The 26,048-nt window shown below is 39.1% G+C and overlaps 1 protein-coding gene across 2 annotated transcripts in view; it reads left to right on the forward strand.

The window, feature by feature from the left end:
* The first annotated feature begins 3,817 nt into the window (after positions 1-3,817).
* Positions 3,818-26,048, forward strand: part of LOC118520433 (arylamine N-acetyltransferase 1) — a 127,186-nt gene continuing 104,955 nt past the window's right edge. The window contains exon 1 of one of the 2 annotated variants that reach the window (XM_036068485.2): positions 3,818-3,896. The gene's annotated coding sequence lies outside the window, so the exon portion shown is untranslated. The remainder of the gene's footprint in view (positions 3,897-26,048) is intronic. The other variant, XR_013446607.1, reaches the window with a different exon arrangement.

Raw genomic sequence — 26,048 nt, forward strand, 5'->3', positions numbered from 1 at the left:
CATTTGACAAAGTACAGCATCCTTTCTTGATCAAAACTCTTCAGAGTATAGGCATAGAGGGAACATACCACAATATCATAAAAGCCATCTATGAAAAACCCACAGCGAATATCATTCTAAATGGGGAAAAACTGAGAGCTTTCCCCCTAAGGTCAGGAACGCGGCAGGGATGTCCACTATCACCACTGCTATTCAACATAGTATTGGAAGTCCTAGCCACAGCAATCAGACAACAAAAAGAAATAAAAGGCATCCAAATCAGCAAAGAAGAAGTCAGACTCTCATCTTGGCAGATGATATGATACTTTATGTGGAAAATCCCAAAGACTCCACCCCAAAACTGCTAGAACTCATACAGGAATTCAGTAAAGTGGCAGGATATAAAATCAATGCACAAAAGTCAGTGGCATTCCTATACACTAACAACAAGACAGAAGAAAGAGAAATTAAGGAGTCGATCCCATTTACAATTGCACCCAAAACCATAAGATACCTAGGAATAAATCTAACCAAAGAGGCAAAGGATCTGTACTCAGAAAACTATAAAATACTCATGAAAGAAATTGAGGAAGACACAAAGAAATGGAAAAACGTTCCATGCTCATGGATTGGAAGAACCAATATTGTGAAGATGTCAATGCTACCTAGAGCAATCTACACATTTAATGCAATCCCCATCAAAATACCATCCACTTTTTTCAAAGAAATGGAACAAATAATCCTAAAATTTGTATAGAACCAGAAAAGACCCCGCATAGCCAGAGGAATGTTGAAAAAGAAAAGCAAAGCTGGCGGCATCACAATTCCAGACTTCCAGCTCTATTACAAAGCTGTCATCATCAAGACAGTATGGTACTGGCACAAAAAGAGGCACATAGATCAATGGAACAGAATAGAGAGCCCAGAAATGGACCCTCAACTCTATGGTCAACTAATCTTTGACAAAGCAGGAAAGAATGTCCAATGGAAAAAAGACAGTCTCTTCAACAAATGGTGTTGGGAAAATTGCACAGCCACCTGCAGAAGAATGAAACTGGACCATTTCCTTACACCACACACAAAAATAGACTCCAAATGGTTGAAAGACCTCAATGTGAGACAGGAGTCCATCAAAATCCTAAAGGAGAACACAGGCGGCAACCTCTTCAACCTCAGCCACAGCAACTGCTTCCTAGAAACATCGCCAAAGGCAAGGGAAGCAAGGGCAAAAATGAACTATGACATCATCAAGATAAAAAGCTTTTGCAAAGCAAAGGAAACAGTCAACAAAACCAAAAGACAACTGACAGAATGGGAGAAGATATTTGCAAATGACATATCAGATAAAGGGCTAGTATCCAAAATCTATGAAGAACTTATCAAACTCAACACCCAAAGAATAAAGAATCCAATCAAGAAATGGGCAGAAGACATGAACAGACATTTTTCCAAAGAAGACATCCAAATGGCCAACAGACACATGAAAAAGTGCTCAATATCGCTCGGCATCAGGGAAATCCAAATCAAAACCTCAATGAGATACCCCCTCACACCAGTCAGAATGGCTAAAATTAACAAGTCAGGAAATGACAGATGTTGGCGGGGATGCGGAGAAAGGGGAACCCTCCTACACTGTTGGTGGGAATGCAAGCTGGTGCAGCCACTCTGGAAAACAGTATGGAGGTTCCTCAAAAAGTTGAAAATAGAGCTACCATATGATCCAGCAATTGCACTACTGGGTATTTACCCCAAAGATACAAATGTAGGGATCCGAAGGGGTATGTGCACCCCGATGTTTATAGCAGCAATGTCCACAATAGCCAAACTGTGGAAAGAGCCAAGATGTCCATCGACAGCTGAATGGATAAAGAAGATGTGGTATATATATACAATGGAATATTATGCAGCCATCAAAAGAATGAGATCTTGCCATTTGCAACAACATGGATGGAACTGGAGGGTGTTATGCTGAGCGAAATAAGTCAATCAGAGAAAGACATGTATCATATGACCTCACTGATATGAGGAATTCTTAATGTCAGGAAACAAACTGAGGGTTGCTGGAGTGGGGTGGGTGGGAGGGATGGGGTGGCTAAGTGATAGACACTGGGGAGGGTATGTGCTATGGTTAGTGATGTGAATTGTGCAAGACTGTTGAATCACAGATCTATACCTCTGAAACAATAATGCAATATATGTTAAGAAAAAAAGAAAAAAGAAGATAGCAGAAGGGGAAGAATGAAGGGGGGGAAATTGGAGGGGGAGATGAATCATGAGAGACGATGGACTCTGAAAAACAAACTGAGGGTTCTGGAGGGTTAGCCTGGTGATGGGTATTAAAGAGGGCACGTTCTGCATGGAGCACTGGGTGTTATGCACAAACAATGAATCATGGAACACTACATCAAAAACTAATGATGTAATATATGGTGATTAACATAACAATAAAAAATTAAAAAAAATTAAAACACTAAGCTATCACCTTAGTCATATAAGTTCAGTAGACATTTGGATATTGCTAATATAAAGTGTCAATCAGGATATGAAGAAAATGGGAATTTTCCTACCCAAGAGGACAATAATGATCAGTGAAATTAAGTATAAGTATGTCCTATCCCCAGAACACTCCATTCCTAATCTATATCCAAGCAAAGTTCTCATGTCTACCTACAGGGCACATTAGAAAGTCACTCATCACAGTGGTGTTTATAGTAACCAGGAATTAGAGGCAACTCAATTGTCCTTCATAAGTGGGACTGACAAGCTAAATGGTCTTAGGTTGGTTTCCTCTAAAACCAGATCCTGAAATAAGGATTTGCATTCAAGTAGATTATTTGGGAGATGATTTAAGGAAGCACCAGTGAGGGAGAGGGAAAGTGAGGCAGAGGCAGTGTGAGAATAAATAAAGGGTACATTATGGCAGGTTACTTCTGTGGACAAAGAGAGCTTAATCCCACAGGAAAACCCTGAAAGGCAGTGTTATCTATGCCCCCGAGTAATCTTACCCAAGTGCGTAGAACACAGGGATATTTATCCTCCAGTTCCCATCAGGCTGGCTGAGTGGTGGTCCCAGGTACATTAAATTACACCCATCTAGGTCCATCTAGCCTGCACAGCACAGGCCAAGAGAAAACCTTCAGGTAGAGTCCCAAGTTTGTGAGCAGGACACCAGAGGCATGAACTAGAAAAATTAGTACCAAAGGGAGAGCACAAAGCAACAATTGTGTCATGCAGACAGATTTTAAGAGACAGGTAGAGGGAAATGCATAAGAAACAGGAAGAGTTATAGGCCAATATCATTAATGTAAATTTAAAACACAAGCAGAAACCAAACCATATTACATATATCACATTCATACCACATATGTGGACACATTTCAGAAACACTACACAGTGCCTTGAGGTGCAGTGATGAATGGGACTGAAAGATGGGGGATGAAAAAAAGAAATATAGAAACTGAGGGGCCTCACAGGACTTGATGAAGAAAGGGTGTCATAAACTGAGGAGAGTGATTTAAAACATCTATCTTCTGCCTCCTCTAGGTTAAAAGATCTGCTTTTTCTGGACCTCATCAAAACTCTCACCTCCCACATTACACATAGGACATCTGGTTTTGGGCTCCATAAAAAGCAGGAACTGTGTCAAACACAACATTATACCCCTCACAGCCTGTGGCCAAGGTTCATCAGATAATACAGCTCTCCACTCTTTTTCAATAAATAGACTTGAAGAAGAGGCACACAAGCACAATATAAGGCCCCAAAACTACATTTCCCAGAGATCTCTGGGTGATTTTAACTCAACTCTAGGGGGTGGAGCAGTTTGGAAAGACAGGAAGGGCACTTCTTGTACTGGTGCTGGAAGTGGGAGGACTGCTGTCAGCCTGGTTCCTGGTTGTGAGGCCTAGTGGACCTCGGTAAGTGACTTGTTATGCTTTGAAATTGGGGCTTAATCCTACCTTAAATGTGTATCCAGAGGACTAGATACTGTACTTGCTTGAATTTCAGGTCCTATGGTGGTTCAGAAAGTTTGGTTAACACATACTTTGAATCCTTATGCTGTAACTACTATACAGCATATAAGAAACGGGCCCTTGATTCAAACTGCCTGGGTTATAGGGGTTATAGTCACAGCCACATCGAATCCTAGCTGTGAGGACTTGGGTAGGTCACTCTGCATCTCTAAAAGTCAGGTTGTCCATCAGTAAAATGGATGTAATAAGAGAGCTACTTAAAAGGGTTGTTGTGTGAGTTAAAGAAGTGTATAAAAGCTAATGTGTATAATGACTGTTTCAGGGATTTCCCTCTTGGATAATTGAAACAATGATGTCCACCTCCTCTGTCCCCAACATGCTGTGTCCCAAAGGGCTCAGTTAGCCCTATAGGCAGCAAGTTCATATTTCCTGCTCCTCCTGCATTAACTGGTCAGAAATTCTCTAATAATCCCAAATGTCCAGGGAGGCTAAGTTGCACTGTCTGCAGTGTTTAAGGGAATTCCTGAAGCAAGTTCCATCATGTTGGAAAGAGACTTAGTGGGGAGAGTCCCAGGAGCCATAAGGACAAGAATCAACTCCTTCACTGTTGGCACTGAGCAGCGAGGTACAGAATTCCATAGGAGAGAGGAAGCTGCCGAAGCAGACAGCCCCAGGAGCAATGGGCCCGATGGGCTCTCCACTCTGGACATTGCTCCCAGGCTTTGGCATGATTCCCACAACATGCCTGTTGGCTCTTTTTAAATAAACTGCTCTCTCCCTTCCCCAGGGCCCTCATTTTAGTTTCTCAATCACAAAACAGCTGATCCCACCCCTCTCTCACTCCAAAGGAAATTAAACTGTCGACTATTTAGCTGCATCCTGTCCAGAGACTTATTTTGTTTGTCCTTTATAGGTTTAAGAAGTTCAGATCCAACTTTAAAAATAGGCAGATTTTACCTTCAAGTCTGAATTTCTCCTGCTGAGGAGGGCAAAAGCAAAACAAAACAAAACTCTCAGAACTTTCTGCTTCCTGGGGCTCCTTTTAACTGTCTTTAACTGTACCAACTGTTTTTCCTGGATGGGGCTTTTCAGTGACAGTTCAAGGATGGTATGTGGGCATGGCTTGCCTGGCAACTTCTCCTTTTCCATCTGGAACATTACTGTGCTGGCCACTTGCCCCTGAGAGTGGGCTGGGCTGTAGTGTCCTTGTGGTGGGCCTCAGAGCCAAAGCTGAATGGATAGGATGGGAAAAGAAAGGAAGGGAGAGGAAAAGAAAAGAAAAGCACATAGGAAGAAAAGTCATTCAAGAGCACTCCTTAAAATTCTTCTATTCAACTTGGCAATTCTATTCCTAGGTACATACCACCCAAAACTGAAAGCAGATACTGAAAAATGTCACCATACAAAATTGTTACATATTATTAACTATATTCCCTATACTGTACATTGTATTCCCATGTCTTATTTATTTTGTAACTGAAAGTTGGTACCTTTTAATCCCCTTCTTCTATTTAGCCCATCGCCCCATGCCCCTCCTCTCTGACAATCATCAGATTATCTTTGTATCTATGAGTCTATTTCTGTTTTGTTTGTTTTGTTTTTTATATACACATTTAAGTGAAATTATACAGAATTTTCTTTCCCTGTCTGGCTTATTTCACTTAGGGTAATACTCTCTAGGTCCATCCATGTTGTCACAAATGGGAAGATTTTATTTTTTTTCTTATGGCTTAGTGATATTCCATTGTAAATATTTACATTTACTTGATCCTTTCTTCTATTAATGGACAGTTAGGTTGCTTCTATATCTTGGCTATTATAAATAATTCTGCAATTAACTTCAATAATTTTTGAATTAGTGTTTTCATTTTCTTCATATAAATACCCAGAAATGGAATTGCTGGATTGCATGGCAGTTTTATTATTAATTTTTTGAGTAACTACCATACTATCTTCCATAATGGATGTGCCAATTACATTCCCACCAACAGTGATCAAGGGTCTCTATGCTCCACATCCTAACCTACACTTGCTTTTTTTTTAAGTAAGCTCTATGCCCAATGGGGCTTGAACTCATGACCCCAAGATCAAGAGTCACATGTTCTACTGACTGAGCTAGCCATGTGCCCCAGCACTTACTATTTCTTGTCTTTTTTGATACTAGCCATTCTGACCGGTGTGAGGTGATATCTCATTGTGGTTTTGATTTGTATTTCCCTGATGATTAGTGATGTTAAGCATCTTTTCATGTGTCTGTTGGCTATCTTTATGTCTTCTTTGGAAACATGTCTATTCCAGTCCTCTGCCTGTTTTTTAACTGGATTGTTTTTTCATTTGTTTTTGATAATGAGCTTGTGAGTTCTTTATATATTTTGTATACTAACCCTTATCAGTAACTGATGTCCAAGAGCTAACTGAATTGCCATAGATTTATGTATATTAATTTTGTATCCTACAAGCTTACTGAATTCATTCATTAGTTCTAATAGGTTTTTTTTTTTTTGGTAGAGTTGGTAGAGTTTTCTTTTTTTTTTTATTATATTATGTTAGTCACCATACAGTACATCATTAGTTTTTGATGTAGTGTTCTATGATTTATTGTTTGCATGCAATACATGCCCTCCTTAATACCCATCACCGGGCTAACTCATCCCCCTACCCCCCTCCCTTCTAAAACCCTGTTTGTTTTCTGGAGTCCATAGTCTCTCATGGTTCATCTCCCCCTCTGACCCCCCCCTTCATTTTTCCCTTCCTTCTCCTACTGTCCTCCATGCTATTCCTTATGTTCCACAAATAAGTGAAACCTTATGGTAATTAACTTTCTCTGCTTGACTTATTTCACTTAGCATAATCTCCCCCAGTTCCATCCATGTTGATGCAAAAGTTGTGTATTCATCCTTTCTGATGGCTGAGTAATATTCCATTGTATATATGGACCACATCTTCTTTATCCATTCATCTGTTGAAGGGCATCTTGGCTCCTTCCACAGTTTGGCTCTTGAAGACATTGCTGCTATGAACATTGGGGTGTATATGGCCCTTCTTTTCACTACATCTGTGTCTTTGGAGTAAATACCCAGTAGTGCAATTGCTGGGTCATAGGGTAGCTCTATTTTTAACTTTTTAGAAACCTCCATACTTTTTTTCAAAGTGGCTGTACCAGCTTGCATTCCCACCAACAGTGTAAGAGGGTTCCCCTTTCTCCACAACCTCTCCAACATTTGTTGTTTCTTGCCTTGTCAATTTTTGCCATTCTAACTGGTGTATGGTGGTATCTCAATGTGGTTTTGATTTGAATTTCCCTGATGGCTAAGGATGAACATTTTTTTCATGTGTCTGTTAGCTATATAAATATGTTTTCTGCAAATAGTGACAGTTTTACTTGTTATTTCCACTTACATTTTTTAAAATTTATTTTTCTTCTCTGATGCTATGGCTAGAACTTCCAATACTATGTTGAATAAAAGTGGCAATAGTGGGCATCCTTGTCTTATTCCTGATCTTAGAGGAAAAGCTTTCATCTTTTCCCTGTTGAGTCTGATGTTAGCTGTTGCTTTGTCATATATGTCCTTTAATATGTTGAGCTATGTTCCTTCTATACCCACATTGTTGTGAGTTTTTATCATAAATAATAGTTGAATTTTATCAAATGCTTTTTTCTGCATCTATTCAGATGAAAATATGGTTTTTATCCTTTTTGGTTAATATGGTGTATTACTGTGATTCATTTGTGAATGCTGAGCAATCCTTGCATCTCTGGAATAAATCCCACTTGAACATGGTGATGATCCTTTTAATGTATCATTGAATTTGGTTTGCTAATAGTTTTTGGGGATTTTTGCATTTGTGTTCATCAGGAATACTGGCCTATAATTTTCCTTTTTTGTGGCGTCTTTCCCTGGTTTTGGGATCAGGGTAATATTGATCTCCTTTAATGGTTTTGGAAGCATTCCTCTTCATTTTTTCGGAATATTTTCACCAGGATAGGTATTAACTCTTTATTGTTTATTATTTTTTTGTAAGCATTGTCTATAATTGTGGGGAACAGAATCAATAAACAAAGATATTATTAATTTCTCTTGGCTAAAATAAAACAGACAAAAAACATTAATCATAATTTAAAAGATCTCATTGTATTTCATAAAAAGAAATAAAATCAGTAAAAATAAGCTTTCCTAGATAAAACCAACTAAAGATTAATAAAATTATTTTCAAGAGAAATATTTTTGTGAACATACTTACTCACAGGAAATTTAGAGTCTCACCTCCAGTCCTACATCAAAACAAATTTCTTTTTTTTTTTTTGGCATTAATTTTTTTATTAAGTTCAATTAGCCAACATACAGTTCATCATAATTTTTTTTTTTAAGATTTTATTTATTTATTTGACAAGAGAGAGAGACAGCGAGGGCAGGAACACAAGCAGGGGGAGTGGGAGAGGGAGAAGCAGGCTTCCCGCTGAGTAAGGAGCCCGATGTGGGACTCGATCCCAGGACCCTGGGATCATGACCTGAGCCGAAGGCAGATGCTTAACGACTGAGCCACCCAAGCACCCTCATCATAATTTTTTGATGTAATGTTCAGTGCTTCATTAGTTGCACATAACACTCGGTGTTCATCATGTCATGTGACCTCTTTAATACCCATCACCTGGTTACCCCATCCACCCACCACCCTCCCTTCTGCAAACCTCTTTAAATATTTGGTAGAATTTATCTTTGAAGCCATCTGGTCCTGGGCTTTTGTTTGTTTGCAGGTTTTTTTTTTTTTATTGATTCAATTTCATCAATAGTAATCTGTCTATTCAGATTTTCCATTTCATCCTGACTCAGTCCTGGAAGAGAGTATATTTCTAGGAATTTATCCATTTCTTCTAGCTTGTCCCATTGGTTGGCAAGAAATTGTTCAAAATAGTCTTTTATTATCCTTTGTATTTCTGTATCATCAGTTGTAACTTCTCTCCCATTTCTGATTTTACTTATGTGGGCATTCTCTTGTTTCTTGATAAGTCTGGCAAAAGGTTTGTCAATTTTGTTTATCTTTTCAACGAACCAACTCTTAGTTTCACTGATTTTTTTTTATTGGTTTTTTAGTGTCTATTTTATTTATTTTCACTCTAATCTTTATTTCCTTCCTTCTACTAACTTTGGGCTTTGTTTGTTCTTTTTCTAGTTCCTTCAGATATAAGGTTGAATGTTTATTTGAGATTTTTTTTTCAATCTTGAGATAAGCCTGTATTGCTATAAACTTACCTTTAGAACTGTTTTTGCTGCGTCTCAGAGGTTTTGAAACATTTTGTTTCCATTTTCATTTGTCTTGAGTTTTAATATGATTTCCTCTGATTTTTTTGTTGACCCATATTGTTTAGCCTCACATGTTTGTGCTTTTTCCAGTTTTCTTCTTGTAATTGATTTCAAGTTTCAAACTGTTGTGTTCAGAAAAGATGGTTGATATGATTTCAGTCTTCTTAAATTTACTGAGAGTTGTTTGCAGCCTAAAATGTGATCCATCTTTGTGAATGTTCCCTGTACACTTGAAAAATACGTATTCGGCTGTTTTTGGTGGAATATTCTATCTATATCTGTTAAGTCCTCTGGCTAATATGTAATTTAAGGCCAACATTTCCTTATTGATTTTCTCTCTGGATGATTGATTCATTGATGTAAGTGGAATGTTAAAAATCTCCTATTATTATTGTATTACTGTCAGTTCCTCACTTTATGTCTGTCAGTATTGCTTCATGTATTTAGGTGCTGCTATGTCCGGTGCATAGATATTCGTGTTATATCCTCTTGTTGTATTGATCTCTTTATCATTATGTAATGCCCTTTTTTGGTCTCAATACAATCTTTGTTTTAAGATCTGTTTTGTCTGATATAAGTATTGCTAGCCCTTTTTTTGGTTTCCATTTACATGTAATATCTTTTCATGTCGCATTACTTATAGACTTTGTGTTTTTTAAAAGATTTATTTATTCATTTTAGAGAGAGAGAAGGAGAGCAGGGGGGAGGGACAAAGGGAGAGGGAGGGAGAGTCTTAAGCAGATTCCATGCTGAGTGAGGAGCCAGATGTGGGGCTCGATCTCACCGCCCAGAGATCACGACATAAACTGAAACCGAGTCAGATGCTTAACCAACTGTGCCACCACAGTGCCCCACAGTCTTTGTGTATGTGTGTTTTCTTTCTAAGAATTTATTCCTTTTTTTATTATATTCAGTTAGCCAACATATAGTACATCATTAGTTTTTGATGTAGTGTTCAATGATTTATTAGTTGTGTATAACACCCAGTGCTCATCACAATATGTACCCTCCTTAATACCCATCACCTGGGTACCCAATCCCCCCACCCTCTTCCTCTCTGAAACCCTCATTTGGTTTCCTGGAGTCCATAGTCTCTCATGGTTTGTCTCCCTCTCTGATTTCTTCCCATTCAGTTTTCCCTCCCTTCCCCTATGGTCCTCTGCCCTATTCCTTATATTCCACATATGAGTGAAACCATATAATTGTCTTTCTCTGACTGACTTATTTCACTTAGCATAATCCCCTCCAGTTCCATCCATGTTGATGCAAATGGTGGGTATTCATCCTTTTTGATGGCTGAGTAATATTCCATTGTATATATGTACCAAATCTTCTTTAAGCATTCATCTGTTGAAGGGCATTTCAGTTCCTTCCAGTTTGGCTATGGTGGACATTGCTGCTATGAACATTGGGGTGCATGTGCCCCTTCTTTTCACTACATCTGTATCTAGGAGTGCAATTGCTGGGTCATAGGGTAGCTCTATTTTTAACGTCTTGAGGAAACTCCATACTGTTTTCCAGAGTGGTTCTACCAGCTTGCATTCCCACCAACAGTGTAAGAGGGTGCCCCTTTCTCCACATCCTCGCCAACATTTGTTGTTTCCTGCCTTGTTATTTTTTTGCCTTCTAACTGGTGTAAGGTAGTATCTCAATGTGGTTTTGATTTGAATTTCCCTGATGGCTAGTGATGTTGACCATTTTTTCATGTGTGTGTTAGCCATTGTATGTCTTCTTTGGAGAAGTGTCTGTTCATGTCTTCTGCCCATTTCTTGATTGGATTATTTGTTTTTTGGGTGTTGAGTTTGAGAAGTTCTTTATAGATCTTGGATACCAGCCCTTTTTTTTTTTTTAATTTTTTTATTGTTATGTTAATCCCCATACATTACATCATTAGTTTTAGATATAGTGTTCCATGATTCATTGTTTGTACATAACACCCAGTGCTCCATGCAGAACGTGCCCTCCTTAATACCCATCACCAGGCTAACCCATCCTCCCAACCCCCTCCCCTCTAGAACCCTCAGTCTGTTTTTCAGAGTCCATCGTCTCTCATGGTTCGTCTACCCCTCCGATTTCCCCCCTTCATTCTTCCCCTCCTGCTACATTCTTCTTCTTTTTTTTTTTCTTTCTTAACATATATTGCATTATTTGTTTCAGAGGTACAGATCTGAGATTCAACAGTCTTGCACAATTCACAGTGCTTACCAGAGCACATACCCTCCCCAGTGTCCATCACCCAGTCACCCCATCCCTCCCACCCCACCCCCCACTCCAGCAACCCTCAGTTTGTTTCCTGACATTAAGAATTCCTCATATCAGTGAGGTCATATGATACATGTCTTTCTCTGTTTGACTTATTTCGCTCAGCATAACACCCTCCAGTTCTATCCACGTCGTTGCAAATGGCAAGATCTCATTCCTTTTGATGGCTGCATAATATTCCATTGTATATATATACCACATCTTCTTTATCCATTCAGCTGTTGATGGACATCTTGGCTCTTTCCACAGTTTGGCTATTGTGGGCATTGCTGCTATAAACATCGGGGTGCACGTACCCTTTCGGATCCCTACTTTTGTATGTTTGGGGTAAATACCCAGTAGTGCAATTGCTGGATCATATGGTAGCTCTATTTTCAACTTTTTGAGGAACCTCCATACTGTTTTCCAGAGTGGCTGCACCAGCTTGCATTCCCACCAACAGTGTAGGAGGGTTCCCCTTTCTCCATATCCTCACCAAAATTTGTTGTTCCCTGTCTTGTTAAGTTTTGCCATTTTAACTGGTGTAAGGTGGTATCTCATTGTGGTTTTGATCTGAATTTCCCTGATGGTTAGTGATGTTGCCCATTTTTTCATGTGTCTGTTAGCCATTGTATGTCTTCTTTGGAAGAGTGTCTGTTCATGTTTTCTGCCCATTTCCTGACTGGATTATTTGATTTTTGGGTGTTGAGTTCGAGAAGTTCTTTATAGATCTTGGATACCAGCCCTTTATCTGTTATGTCATTTGCAAATATCTTCTCCCATTCCGAAGGTTGCCTCTTAGTTTTGTTGACTGCTTCCATTGTTGTGCAGAAGGCAATTTGGATGCCTTTTATTTCTTTTTGTTTGATTGCTGAGGCTAGGACTTCTAGTACTATCTTGAACAACAGTGGTGACCTGGACATGTTCGTGACGTTAGGGGAAATCTGTCAGTTTTTCTCTGATGAGGATAATATTCACTGTGGGTTTTTGTATATGGTTTTTATGTTATTGAGGTCTGTTCCTGCTATCCCTACATGGTGGAGAGTTTTAATCAAAATTACTTTTGTCAAATACTTTTTCTGCATCTATTGAGAGGACCATATAGTTCTTGTCCTTTCTTTTACTAATGTGGTGTATCACATTGATTGATTTGCAGATGTTGAACCACCCTTGCCCCATGACCAAGTGGGATTTATTTTTGGTCATGGTGAATAATCATTTTAATGTACTGTTGGATCCTATTAGCTAGTATCTAGGTGAGAATTTTTGCGTTTGTATTCATCCGGGATATTGGTCTATGATTTTCCTTTTTAGTGGGGTCTTTGTCTGGTATTGAGATCAAGGTAGTGTTGGCCATATTGAGTTTGGAAGTTTTCCTTCCTTACTGCTTTTTGAAATAGTTTCAGAAGAATAAGTATTAATTCTTCTTTAAATGTTTGGGAGAATTCCCCTGGGAAGCCATCTGGTGCTGCACTCTTGTTTGTTGGGAGATTTTTGATTACTGCTTCAATTTCTTTGCAGGTTATGGGTCTTTCAGCATTTCTATTTCTTCTGGTTTCAGTTTTGGTAGTTTATGTATTTTAGGAAGGCATCCAGTTCTTCCAATTGTCTAATTTGCTGGCATATAATTGCTCATAATATACTCATAATGGTTTGTATTTCTGTGGTGTTGGTTCTGATTGCTTCTCTTTCATTCATGATTTTATTTATTTGGGTCCTTTCTCTTTTCTTTTGATAAGTCTGTCTAGGGGTTTATTGATTTTATTAACTGTTTCAAAGAACCAGTTTCTACTTTTGTTGATCCAGGTTACTGTTTTTTTTATTTCTATATCATTTATTTCTGCTCTAATCTTTATTATTTCTCTTCTCCTGCTGGGTTTAGGCTTTATTTGCTGTTCTTTTTACAGGTCCTTTAAGTGTAATGTTAGGCTGTATATGAGAATTTTCTTGTTTCTTGAGAAAGGCCTGTATTGCTATATACTTCCCTCTTAGGGTCACCTTTGTTGCAGCCCAAATTGTTGTGTTTTCATTTTCATTTGTTTCCATGAATTTTTTAATTTGAATATATCATGCCAGTCCTTTCTGGCCTGCCAGGTCTCTGTGGACAGATGTGCTGCCAGCCTTATGTTTAATAATGTCCTTGTAGTTTAAAGACCTCTTGTCCCAAACTGCTTTCAGGAGTTTTTCTTTATCTTTGTAATTTGCAAAGATATCCACTCACTATTATATTTCGAGGTTTGAGATATTTTTGTTGATTTTGTAGGGGGTTCTCTGTGCCTCCTGGATTTGTTTTCTTTTTTTTAATTTAAATTAAATTAGCCAATGTATAGTACATCATTAGTTTTTGATATAATGTTCAATGATTCATTACTTGCATATAATGCCCAGTGCTCATCACATCACTTGGGCAATAAGGGAGGGCTCGTGATGCCTCCTGGATTTGTATGCCTGTTTCCTTCCCCAGTTTAGGGAAGTTCTCAGCTATAATTTTTTCAAATAAACCTTCTATCCCTCTCTTCCTCTCATCATCTTCTGAGACCCCTATTACTTGAACATTATTTTGCTTTATGGAATCACTGAGTTCTGTAAGTTTCCCTTACTTATCCAGTATTTGTCTTTCTCACTTATCAGCTTCCTTATCTTCCATCATTTATCTTCTGACTGACTGACTTCTGTCTTGTTTATCCTTGTTTTTAGAGCCTCCATTTGGGACTGCATCGTGGTAATAACATTTTTACATTTTGCTTAAGTAGATTTTAGTTCTTTTGTTTTTACAATAAGGGACGCTCTAGTGTCTTCTATGCTTTTTTCAAGCCCAACTATTATCTTTATAAACATTGTTTTAAGTTCTAGTACAGACATCTTACTTATATCTGTATTGATTAAATCCCTGTCAGTGAGTACTACCACCTGGTCTTTCTTTGGCATGACTTTCTCCATCTCTTCATTTTGTCCAGAAAATAGTAGAGGAGAAAAAGAAAAAACAAGAATAACCACAATAATAACAGAAATAAAAACAAACCAGAAAAAAAATGAAACAAACAAACAAACAAAACAAAACAGAAAACTCGAATCTGTGTGTGTTTTGGTCTGCTTGTTTAAAGAAATTGAATCCCAAAATAAAGGAAAACTTAAATATATACAACAATTAAAAAAATAAAATGAAATGCAATGAAAGGAAAGGAAACAAAAAAATAAAAAAATGTATATAATGTATATATAAAATTTTTAAAAAGAATTGAAACATAAGAAAATAACTGAAAAAAAATAATACTAAAAGGCTTAAGAATATTAAAAAAAAAAAAACTTCAGATGTTATATACTGTTTTCCCTAAGAGCTGAAGCTTTCAGCTCTCTATAAGCAGTAAAGTTGGTGTGAGCCAGATATTCTTGCTGGTCTTCTGGGGGAGAGGCCTGTTGCAGTGATTCTCAGATGCCCTTGCCCTTATGGAAATGCACCTCCCTTACCAGGGAGCTGGGATCAATGTAAGCAGCTCTGATTCCACTATGTGGTGCTGTTTTGCTCCCTGAAAGCTTTCAGCACCAATGGGCAGGATGAAAATGGTGGCGCCCCAATCTCTAGCCCTGGAGCTGAAAGTTCATGCCCCCTACTTTTCAGTGAGCTCTCATAGAAAAGCAGTCAATCAGTCTTATCTCCCTGGTTTCTGTCTGTTCACCTGGCCTATGACCAAACATTTTTAACTAGACATGCAATTGAGTTTTAAAACTCCAAATTTTACAGACTCCTGTGGTATAGACCCATGCTGTTCCTCCTTGGGGGGGGGGGTGCATAGGGGGAGGTCTTGCAAGGCTTCTACCTTTTCCTGGATCCCTGTCAGGAAAGTGGTTGCATGACCATGCAGTGGTTTGCAATTAATGGCAACACAGAGCAGATAGCTGGTGGCTATACTGCCTATTCTCAGCTGGCTTCCTTGCTTCTACGCCTGGGATCTCTGCCACACTTTAGGCACTCCTTTCTTCCTGTGACCCCAGAGATCCTGAGACAATACTGTGCCACCTGGGATTCTGCCCTACTTTGCCACCTGAGCACCTTTAGACCAGGCACATCCTCCACTGTTGGAGACTTCTAAAAGTTCTAATTTTGTACTCCGCTGCTTATAATACTTTGTGGTAGCCTCTGTAAGCAGGCTCCCTCCCTTTCCCTGTATCCTCTGATATATCACCCCATTTTCAAGTCTCTGCACCTCCTACCTTCCAAAAAGTGGTCACTTTTCTATTTGTAGAATTGTAGCATTTCTTTTCTCAGACCTCTGATTGATTTCACACGTGTTCAGAAAGATTTGATAACTATTTAGCTTTATTTGGACCAGAGAAACTTAGGGCCCCATCTTAACTCTGCCATCTTAACTCTGATTTGGATATGAGATTTTATTTCATGACAATAAGATATTTTGGAACTAGATTGAGGTGGTAGTTTCATAAAATTGTGAATGACACTCTATTGTTTACTTTAAATAGTTAATTTTGTTATGTGAATTTTACATCACTTAAAAAAAATCTATTTAGTAATGCCAGAAATGTAGAAGTTGGAGATTCCACCTCAGCCCAAAAGTATACTTGTGCTGCCTGTAGCCTTGAATGTGATGGCAGCATATGTCCTTCCCCAGGGCCCTCATTTTAGCTACTCAGACATAAAGTGGTGGACTTCATTCTTTCCCTCAAAAGAAAACTTTTAACTGTCAATTTCCTAGCTACATCTGTCCCAGAGACTTATATTGTTTGGCCTTTGCTATCTTTAGCTAAGCAGATGTTTCACTTTAGATTGGCTTTCTGGTCCTGCTGTATGGATGCCATGATACCTGCCTGATCTCTATAGGTATTAACTTAGAGAGATGGCTGAGATGTAGGCCTTAAGTACACTAAGGCTTATTGACCAATGGCTTATGAGATAGCTAGCCTAGCAACTTTTTTTTTCATCCAGAAAGTCAAGTAGCTGTCATTTGCCTTTGGGGGGAGGGCTGGATTGTAGTGTCAATCCAGTGGGATACCATGGCCTTCATTAGGACAGAGGGAAAAAAAAGAGAATGAAGGGGATTGGGTGGGAGGGGGCAGCAAACACAGAAAGAAAAATCATCCACTAGCACTTTTTTAAATTCAGTTCAGTAATGCCAGAAATCTAGGCATTAGGTATAGAAGATTCTGTCTCAGTCAAATAATTTATTTATGCTGCTTGTAGTCTTGAGGTGGGAGGGCAGCACCCCATGTGGTCTATCTCCGGATCAATCTATTCAAAATTTTTTAAGGCTCTTGCTTATAACTTCGTTTGGGGAGAGAATAAAGGGTTTCTGTAGCAAAAAAAAAAAAAAATGAAAATGAAAATCACTGATGCACATGAAAGGTACGAGATTCTAGAGATTGGAAGCTAAACAATAAGTTCTGTATACCAACTTGTTCTCCAGGGGTATGTTCAAAAAGGTAATTTTTTTTAAGTTTAATTTAATTATGTTATGTTAGTCACTATACAATGCATCATTAGTTTTTCATGTAGTAATCCATGATTCATTGGTTTTGTATAACACCAAGTGCTCCATGCAGTACATGCCCTCCTTAATACCCATCACCGGGTTAACCCATTCCCCCACCCCCACCCCATCCCCTCTAAAACCCTCAGTTTGTTTCCCAGAGTCCATAGTCTCTCATGGTTCATCGCTCCCTCTAATTCCCCCCCTTTCATTCTTCCTTTCCTTCTCCAAATGTCCTCCATGATATTCCTTATGTTACACAAATAAGTGAAACCATATGGTAATTGACTTTCTCTGCTTGACTTATTTCACTTAGTATAATCTCCTCCAGTCCTATTCATGTGGATGTAAAAGTTGAGTATTCATCCTTTCTGATGGCTGAGTAATATTCCACTGTATATATGAACTACATCTTTTTTGTCCATTCATCTGTTGAAGGGCATCTTGGCTCTTTCCACAGTTTGACTCTAGAAGACATTGCTGCTATGAACATTGGGGTGCATATGGCCCTTCTTTTCACTACATCTGTGTCTTTGGCGTAAATATCCAATAGTGCAATTGCTAGGTCACAGGGTAGCTCTATTTTTATTTTTTTGAGGCACCTCCACACTGTTTTCCAAAGTGGTTGTACCAGCTTGCATTCCCACCAACAGTGTAAGAGGGTGCCCCTTTCTCCACAACCTCTCCAACATTTGTTGTTTCTTGCCCTGTCCATTTTTGCCATTCTAACTGGTATAAGCTTATATCTCAATGGTTTTGATTTGAATTTCCCTGATGGCTAATGATGATGAACATTTTTTCATGTGTCTGTTAGCCATTTGTATGTCTTCTTCAGAGAAGTGTCTTTTCATATCTTCTGCCCACTTTTTGACTTGATTATTTGTTTTTTGGATGTTGAGTTTGAGAAGTTCTTTATAGATCTTGGATACCAGCCCTTTATCTGTAGTGTCATTTGCAAATATCTTCTCCCATTCTGTGGGTTGCCTCTTTGGGTTTTTTTGTTTTTAATTTTTTATTGTTATGTTAATCACCATACATTACATCATTAGCTTTTCATGTAGTGTTCCATGATTCATTGTTTGTGCATAACACCCAGTGCTCCATGCAAAACATGCCCGCTTTAATACCCACCACCAGGCTAACCCATCCTCCCACCTCCCTCCCCTCTAGAACCCTGTTTGTTTTTCAGAGTCCATCGTCTCTCATGGTTCATCTCCCCCTCCGATTGCCCCCCTTCATTCTTCCCCTCCTATCTTCTTCTTCTTTTTTTTTCTTAACATATATTGCATTATTTGTTTCAGAGGTATAGATCTGTGATTCAACAGTCTTGCACAATTCACAGCGCTCACCATAGCACATACCCTCCCCAGTGTCTATCACCCAGCCACCCCATCCCTCCCACCTGACCCCCCACTCCAGCAACCCTCAGTTTGTTTCCTGAGATTAAGAATTCCTCATATCAGTGAGGTCATATGATACATGTCTTTCTCTGATTGACTTATTTCGCTCAGCATAACACCCTCCAGTTCCATCCACGTCGTTGCAAATGGCAAGATCTCATTCTTTTTGATGGCTACATAATATTCCATTATATATATGTACCACATCTTCTTTATCCATTCGTCTGTCAATGGACATCTTGGCTCTTTCCACAGTTTGGCTTTGTGGACATTGCTATAAACATTGGGGTGCACGTACCCCTTCGGATCCCTACATTTGTATCTTTGGGGCAAATACCCAGTAGTGCAATTGCTGGATCATATGGTAGCTCTATTTTCAACTTTTTGAGGAACCTCCATACTGTTTTCCAGAGTCGTTGCACCAGCTTGCATTCCCACTAACAGTGTAGGAGGGTTCCCCTTTCTCCGCATCCCCGCCAACATCTGTCATTTCCTGACTTGTTAATTTTAGCCATTCTGACTGGTGTGAGGTGGTATTGACTGTTTCCTTTGCTGTGCAGAAGGTTTTTATCTTGACGAAGTCCCAAAAGTTCATTTTTGCTTTTGTTTCAGTAGTCTTTGGAGATGTATCCTGAAAGAAGTTGCTGTGGCCGATGTCAAAGAGGTTACTGCCTATGTTCTCTCGGATTTTGATGGATTCCTGTCTCACATTGAGGTCTTTCATCCATTTCGAGTTTATCTTTGTGTATGGTGTTAGAGAATGGTTGCGTTTCATTCTTCTGTATATAGCTGTCCAATTTTCCCAGCACCATTTATTGAAGAGACTGTCTTTTTTCCATTTCATATTTTTTCCTGCTTTGTCAAAGATTATTTGACCATAGAGTTGAAGGTCAATATCTGGGCTCTCTATTCTGTTCCACTGGTCTGTATGTCTGTTTTTGTGCCAGGACCGTGCTGTCTTGGTGATCACTGCTTTGTAATACAGCTTGAAATCGGGCAACGTGATGCCCCCAGCTTTGTTTTTCTTTTTCAACATTTCCTTGGCGATTTGGGGTCTTTTCTGATTCCACAGAAATTTTAGGATTGTATGTTCCAGCACTTTGAAAAATGTCTATTGGAATTTTGATCAGGATGGCACTGAAGTTTTAGATTGCTCTGGGTAGCATAGACATTTTAACAGTGTGTATTCTTCCTATCCATGAGCATGGAATGTTTTTCCATCTTTTTGTGTCTTCTTCAATTTCTTGCATGAGTGTTTTGTAGTTCCTAGAGTATAGATCCTTTACCTCTTTGGTTAGGTTTATTCTGAGGTATCTTATTGTTTTTGGTGCTATTGTAAATGGAATCGTTTCTCTAATTTCTTTTTCTACAGTTGCATTGTTAGTGTATAAGAAAGCAGCTGATTTCTGTGCACTGATTTTGTATCCTGCCACACTACTGAAATGCTGTATGAGTTCTAGTAATTTGGGGGTGGAGTCTTTTGGGTTTTCCACATAAAGTATCATGTCATCTGCAAAAAGAGAGAGTTTGACTTCTTCTTTGCCAATGTGAATACCTTTTATTTCTTTTTGTTGTCTGATTGCTGTTACTATGACTTCTAGTACTATGTTGAACAATAGTGGCGAGAGTAGGCATCCAGGACGTGTTCCTGATCTTAAGGGAAAGGCTCTCAGCTTTCCCTTAGGAAAGGGATGACATTGAGGATGATATTCACTGTGGGTTTTTCATAGATGGATTTTATGAACTTGAGGAGTGTTCCCTCTATCCCTATACTCAGAAGAGTTTTAATCAGGAAAAGATGCTGTATTTTGTTAAATGTTTTTTCTGCATCAATTGGGAGGACCATGTGGTTCTTCTCACTCCTCTTATTAATGTGTTCTATCACATTGATTGATTTGCGAATGTTGAACCACTCTTGCATCCCAGGGATAAATCCCACTTGGTCGTGGTGAATGATCCTTTTAATATATTGTTGGATCCTATTAGCTAGGATTTTGTTGAGGATTTTGGAATCCATATTCATCAGGGATATCGGTCTGAAATTCTCCTTTTAGATGGGGTCTTTGCCTGGTTTGGGGATTAAGGTAATGCTGGCCTGATAGAATGAGTCTGGAAGCTTTCCTTCTGTTTCTATTTTTTGAAACAGCTTCAGGAGAATAGGTATTATTTCTTCTTTGAATGTTTGGTAGAATTCCCCAGGGAATCCATCAGGCCCTGGACTCTTGTTTTTTGGGAGGTTTTTGATCACTTCTTCAATCTCGTTACTGGTTATTGGCCTATTCAGGTTGTCAATTTCTTCCTGTTTCAGTCTTGGCAGTTTATAGGTTTCCAGGAAGGCATCCATTTCACCCAGGTTGCTAAGTTTATTGGCATATAGTTGTTGATAATAATTTCTAATAATTGTTTCTATTTCCTTGGTGTTCATCGTGATCGCTCCCCTTCATTCATAATTTTATTAATTTGGGTCCTTTCTCTTTTCTTTTGGATAAGTCTGGCCAGTGGTTTATCGATCTTATTAATTCTTTCAAAGGACCAGCTTCTAGTTTTGTTGATCTGATCTACTGTGTTTCTGGTTTCTAATTTATTGATCTCTGCTCTAATCTTAATTATTTCTCTTCTAATGTGTGGCTTAGGCATCGTTTGTTGTTTTTTCTCTAGTTCTTTAAGGTGTAGAGTTAGCTGGTGAATTCGGGATTTTTCTATCTTTTTGAGTGAGGCTTGAATGGCTATGTATTTCCCTCTTAGGACCACCTTTGCAGTATCCCATAGGTTTTGGATTGATGTTTTCATTCTCATTAGTTTCCATGAATTGTTTAAGTTCTTCTTTGATTTCCTGGTTAACCCAAACATTCTTGAGCAGAGTGGTCTTTAGCTTCCAAGTGTTTGAATTTCTGCCAATTTTTTTCTTGTGATTGAGTTCCAGTTTTAAACCATTATGGTCTGAGAATATGCAGGGAATATCTCAAACTTTTAGTATCAGTTGAGACATGATTTGTGATCTAGTATGTGGTCTATTCTGGAGAAAGTTCCATGTGCGCTCGAGAAGAATGAGTATCCTGTTGTTTCAGGGTGGAATGTTCCGTATATATCTATGAGGTCCATCTGGTCTAGTGTGTCATTCAAAGCTCTTGTTTCTTTTTTCATTTTCTGCTTCAGTGATCTGTCTATTGCTGAGAGTGGAGTATTGATGTCTCCTACAATTAACATATTGTTATCAATATGACTCTTTATTTTGGTAAACAGTTGGCTTATGTAGTTGGCTGCTCCCATGTTGGGGGCGTAGATATTTACAATTGTTGGTCTTCTTGTTAGATAGACACTTTAAGAATGATATAGTGTCCTTCTGTGTCTCTAACTACAGTCTTTAGCTTAAAACCTAATTTGTCTGATATAAGAATTGCTACCCCAGCTTTCTTTTGAGGTCCGCTGGCATGGAAGATGGATTTCCATCCCTTCACTTTCAGTCTGGATGTATCTTTAGGTTCAAAATGAGTCTCTTGTAGACAGCATATGGATGGGTCCTGTCTTTTTATCCAATCTGCAACCCTGTGCCATTTTATGGGAGCATTTAGGCTGTTCACTTTGAGAGTGATTATTGAAAGATATGAATTAATTGTCATCATGTTGTCTGTAAGACATTGTTTTTATAGATTGTCCCTGTAAATTTCTGTTGTATGTCACTCTTGGGGTCTTTCTCCTTTAATAGAACCCCCTCTTAATATTTCCTGCAGGGCCAGCTTAGTGGTCACATATTCTTTCAGTTTCTGCCGGTCTTGGAAGCTCTGCATCTCTCTATCCATTCTAAATGACAACCTTGCCGGATAAAGTATTCTTGGCTGCATGTTCTTCTCGTTTAGTACCCTGAATATGTCTTGCCAGCCTTTTCTGGCTTGCCAGGTCTCTGTGAATAGGTCTGATGTTATTCTGATGTTCCTCCCTCTGTATGTAAGGAATCTCTTCCTCCTAACTGCCGTTAAGATGGTTTCCTTGGTTCTAAGATTTGCGAGTTTTACTATTACATGCCAGGCATTGGCCTGTTTTCCTTGATCTTTGGAGGGGTCCTCTCTGCCTCTAGGACAGGAATGTTTGTTTCATTCCCCAGATTAGGGAAGCTCTCAGCTACAATTTCTCAAATATATCTTCTAGTCCTCTCTCTCTCTCCACCCCCTCAGGGATTCCAATAATTCTGACATTGGAACATTTCATGGTGTCACTTATTTCTTTGATTCTATTTTCATAGATTCTGAGTTGTTTTTCCCTGGCCTCCTTTTTTCCCTTCTTGTCTATTAATTGGTCTTTTAGATCACTAATTCGTTCTTCTTCCTCACATACTCTAGCTGTTAGATTATCTGATTAGATTGGATCTCATTGATAGCATTTTTAAGTTCTGCCAATTCAGCTTTCATTTCTGCCCTTAGAGACTCTATGTTGCCATTAATTGATTTCTCCATTCTAGCTATTGTCTTCATAATTGCTACCCTGAATTGCATCTCTGACATCTTGGTTATATCTGCATCCATTTGTAAATCTGTGGCATAAATCATAGTCTCTGAGTCTTTCCTGTTTTGGGGATTCCTCCTCCTTGTCATTCTGTTGAGGGGTGGTTGAGGAATGTATAGAGTCCAAATTATTGACCACAATCCAAGCAAGGTGCACCTGTTTTCTAGGGACCTTAGGGTTGCTGGCCTCTTGTTCTCCCAGCCTGTCTTCTAGGGGGAGGGGCCTGCCTCACTGTTACTCAGGCAACCCTGTGTGGGCAGAGTTGCCCTGCGCCCTGTGGCGGGGGACGGGCTCAGTGAAAACCGGTTTTTTGGGACTTTTGTTCTCTGGCAGCTTTCCCTGGTGGCTTTCTGCATCTCTTCTGAGAGTCAGAGCAGAAGAGATCATCTCCAACCCTCTCCCTCAGAGCAGAGAAATCACAGTCTGTTCTTCAGTGAGCTCTCTCCATTTCTTTCTGTGCTGCTATAAACTGCAGCATCCTGTGTTGTGCACACCTCAGCACCATTCCAGGCCTTGCCTCCAGGTCAGGGCACATCTCTGCCCTTTGTGCTTCTAAAACCGCCAGCCTCCCCCAGTTCACACGTGTGGCTCCACCGCTCTGGGTTTCCATCTGGGGGGCTGCCCTAAAGTCCTTTTCCCATCGCTACCAGTCTGCGAGTCCGTGCCACCTCCCCAGGGGGAGGCTATCACTCACCAGCAGCATAGGATCCTGATGGCTCGGCTCCCTCTCCCTTCCATTTATCCTCCGATATCTGCCCGAAGAATCACAGCTCCCCACTTCATACCTCGAAAGTAACTGCCTGCGATATTCTGTTTGTAGAGATCCAGATCTATCTTCTTACATCTCAGGCTGATTTCTTGGGTGTTCAGAGTGGTCTGGTAGATATCCAGCTCAATTTTGGGGACTGGTTGGAATAGGGTCCCCTACTCCTTTGCCATCTTTTCCCCCTCTTCAAAAAGGTAACTTGTAATTGAAGTAACATGTCACTTAAGGATAAATTGAAGTAATACGTCACTTAAGGATAAATTGAAGTAACATGTCACTTAAGGATAAGTCCACTCAACTATTGAATATCAACCATTCAAGAAAACAGACATCCGTTTGATCTACAGAAAAAAACAAGTCCCTTTTATTTGATATTCAAGGCCCTCTGGAATTTGCCTTATCCCATGTATCTTATCTTTCCTTCACACAGCTTGCCAAAACAACCATCAGTGTGACTTAAATCAGGTTCCCAGAATCAGAGAGAGAAAAAGATCCATGTGCAAGTGACATATTAAGTATTCCTGGAAGAATCCAAATTTCAGCCTGGATGCAAACTATAAATTTGTCCAGACAGAAGGCAAAGTACTGGGCTTTCAAAATGTCCCACCAGTAAGTCATTGACCCAGAGCAGCCCTGGCCAGATGTGAATTCCCTGGCACTTGCAGCTTTGTGGATAGGAAGGCAAAGCAGCCCCAGAAGCCCTCAAGGAGTTTTCCAAAGAGAGTCTAGGGTGCAGGTCTTTAAGTGCAAGAACACAAAAGCTAGACCAGGGCACAGCAAAATGGTGAAAGAGATCTGAAGTGATATGAGTGGCCTACAGACCGATTTCCCCCACACTGGCCTTAGTTCTGAATCCTCATCAATCCCATGTACCCTGTCTAGGTACACTAAGCATGCTTGCTCTGTTCTTTACCCCCCTTTACCCGTGCTGGAGTAATAGGTTTCATTTGAGTCACATTTTTTTAGATGTTTTTAAATACCTCAGCCATAATTCTCATAATTTTTCTACTCTTTGTTCTATAATAAAAGGAGTCAATTCTGCCCAGTACTCCTTTATTGTGGTTTCTCTTATTTTTTTCATTTTGATTTACATCTTCACTAACCAATGTAAAGGTAACATTTTGTCAGGGTAGCTCATTATTGTTGCATTTCTCAAGTTTTTTCATGCTTCAGATTGTCTTTATATTCATTTTGCCTTCAATGAAACACTAACAGAATCATATTTGAGGGTCACACTTTCATTCAAAACTTTGTAAGCATAATTCCATTATTGAAGTAAGGTGAACCTTTGGATATTTCTGTGCAGTATTCTGATGCCAGTGTAATGTTTTCTGCCTTATAAATTGTTTGTTTTCTCTGTCTGCCAGAGAGCACATGAGAGGGGTGAGGGTCATAGGGAGAAGCAGGCTCCCTGCCGAGCAGGGAGCCCGATGCGGGACTCGATCCAGGGACTCCAGGATCATGACCTGAGCCGAAGGCAGTCGCTTAACCAACTGAGCCACCCAGGCGCCCGACTAGTTAAATTTTTAATATTCAATAATTTAATCAGAATATATTCCAGTGTTAATATGTAAAATCAGACTTCCCCAAAATCTTGTTTCTCTTGTGTTGTAAATTCAATTTTTTTGCTTCATTTCAGGAAAATGTTCTCTCTCTCTATTTTTTCCATTATGCTTTTTGAATTTTCTTCAGAATCACCAGTTGTCTTCATATTGAATTGTCCTTGACTGCTTTCTCTATTAGCTTTTTCTGTTTAATGGCTTTGTCTTTTTATTAACTATTATTGTGAGTATAAAGGTGTTCTTCTACATAAGTAATTTGATATCATGCTGTATCTATATTGTCTTTTTCAGTTTATAATTATTTATTAGCTTTGGTTTTGTTCTTAATTAGTTTCCTAGGGCCTGAAATCTTCTGTTCCATAATGCTGCATTATTTTAGCAGCTCATTTTTTGGCTTTTTGTTATGTATTTAAAGTGTTCTATCATTCCAAGTACCTGTGAAAAATTTCTTTTCATTGTTCAGTTTATATTTTTCTTGAGTTGGCTGCCTTTTTTGGTCTTATTTTACATATTATGTCATTTTCTTTTAAGCCCAATCTCATACTATATTTGCATTCTGTTTTTTCATCATATTCATGCATGTGTAGCTCTGTGTCCCCCTTGTTTCTTAAATCTAATGTGACTAGTTGGGGTGGGGTTTGACTCCTCAATCTTTTCAGTGGAAATGAAGGGCAATGAATATGACAGAAAATAGTTTGATGGCCAGTCTTCTGTATATAGATGGTTCTTCCTTTCTGGTGACACCATACATTAACAACATTATCTTATTTTTGTGTGCCAATATTCCCAATTATACTTTACACCAAAAGGAAGACCAGATATTACCATTACATACTGGCA

The sequence above is a fragment of the Halichoerus grypus genome, chromosome 3 (genome assembly GCF_964656455.1).
Source record: "Halichoerus grypus chromosome 3, mHalGry1.hap1.1, whole genome shotgun sequence".
Lineage (NCBI taxonomy): Eukaryota > Metazoa > Chordata > Mammalia > Carnivora > Phocidae > Halichoerus > Halichoerus grypus.